The sequence below is a fragment of the Aplysia californica genome, unplaced genomic scaffold, assembly GCF_000002075.1.
Source record: "Aplysia californica isolate F4 #8 unplaced genomic scaffold, AplCal3.0 scaffold01000, whole genome shotgun sequence".
Lineage (NCBI taxonomy): Eukaryota > Metazoa > Mollusca > Gastropoda > Aplysiida > Aplysiidae > Aplysia > Aplysia californica.
This window is the reverse complement of record NW_004798270.1, coordinates 36,485-38,613: the sequence shown is the minus strand read 5'-3', so window position 1 is coordinate 38,613 and position 2,129 is coordinate 36,485.

Below are 2,129 nucleotides of genomic sequence, written 5' to 3'. Positions count from 1 at the left end.
CCCCCCGGGCCCAAATCAGCTCTTTTTCCATGCAAAAGCGGATATGAATAATTACTATTCGAAGCCACCAGCCACGATAAACACCCAACGGAAGTGATCCAAACTCTGACATTTCGGGCATGCGCATGGGGGGTGCTATTTTCCTGCAGGAAATTGCAAACGATAAATCGTTGGGTTTGTCGATCAAAGCAAAAGTCCTCTTACATTCTGATCTGTGTCTGGAAGAAACAGGGGCCGATAACTCACCGGGGGTTCCTTGGGTACAATGCGCATGGACTGTCAGAAGAACTCCGTAGGTACAAAGAATATTGGAAGACGAAACAACGGCGAAACGTAGATTAAAACAAATAATTGGTATGTGTTTTACGGCGTTCACAACTGCATAAAGTCACGTAAGCTCGCAGGACACATTAAACATTTTCAGTTGGTAAGAAATTTTGAATTTTGCCCGGGTGGTGGCCGAAGCCTTCTCTTATCGATTTTGGGCCACCAAGGGATCTTTAACGTGCGCAACTTGCACACTATACCTCCGAGATTTTTCGCCCTTGACCGAGAAAGCTAGGCGTAGATCTTTCCTACCAGAAGATCAGGGGGTGTGCCTGAAAGACAGCAGTAAGAAAAAGTCAAAGAGTAGCAGTAGAAAGGCTGCAGAAAGGGTCAAGAGCCCAGAGGAGGGGGCAAAGGGGGTGAGGGCAGAAAGTGTAGACGGAAGCAGAGGACAGAACATTGCTTGAGAGCAGGAAATGAGGAGAAAGGAGACAATTTAGAGAAGAACAATTTCCGTCGTTATCCGGATTCGAACCCGGGACCTTTGAATGAGAGGCGAACACTTTAACCTCTAGACCACGAGATCCCCGGGTGGAGGTTTGAACAATAATGGCAGGCCAGAAGACGGAGCAATTACAATCTTACGGTCGTCTTGAACTTTGTCAGAATTATATAATATGATATAGATCTATCATATATACGTACAAACACACACACACACACACACACACACACACACACACACACACACACACACACACACACACACACACACACATACACACACACACACACGACCTCCTCATACAACCTCCAACACTCACAACCTAAACTCCTACCCGCATCTAGCTCCTTTACACCTCGGTTGGAACTTGTTTGTTTGTTCAAGACACAAAGAAGCACTCATCAAGAACACAGTTTACAATCGTATTATTGCTGTTATTTCTGTTTCTGCAGCTATAAATGTGTCGCTTCTGTTGTTGCTATTTCTATTACTGACGTTGCTTTTGATGGCGGTGGCGATGTTGTTGTTGGAGCTTAAAGTTCACTATTATTATTGTTGTAGATGTTATAATATATAGTGTCGGTGGGTGGTTGGCAGGTGCTCGCTCTTGTGGGTTCCTCCTTCTTTCCTATTAAAAAAATTAATATCTATCGTCTTTACCTCTTCTCCTTTTTAAAAAAAATCGTTAATTACTCTCTTGTAACATATATTCATTCTTCGGAACTTACGTGACTTATTTCGTTTCAAGTGCCGTAAAACTCTTACTAATACAAAACAAAATATATGTTGAGTTGTTGATTGTGCTGTTTATTTTTGTTGTTGTTGTTGTTGTTGTTGTTGTTGTTGTTGTTGTTGTTGTTGTTGTTGTTGTTGTTGTCGTCGTCGTCGTCGTCGTTGTTAATGTGATAGTAGTTGTTGATCCCCATGCTCTAAGCCGTCAATCCGCAAAAACAACAAAACAGAAAAGCTTTTGATTTCAGTCGGACTTTGAAATTTTGAAACCTATATAGACTCCCATTTTCTCTCTTCTGGCTATAATATTATTTCTGTCGAAGGCCATTCCACGGAGGAGCCCGCGTGGGAGGTTTTATAAATAGCCGCGGCGCACACTTGTTTATGCGCGTTTTTATAATTTCTCGGTGTGAATGAATACCCTTTTTGTTAGAGCGGGTAAGCAAGGACGCGTAGACGGCACAAGATAACACAAGCTGCGTGCGATCTCTGCTTTCTGCTTTGTGACTTCGCAGTCTAGCTAGCTAATAAAGTACATGATACTGTTATGCTCTTTAAGAGATGGTGCGTTTGTGAGTGTTTGTGTGTGTGTGTGTGTGTGTGTGTGTGTGTGTGTGTGTGTGTG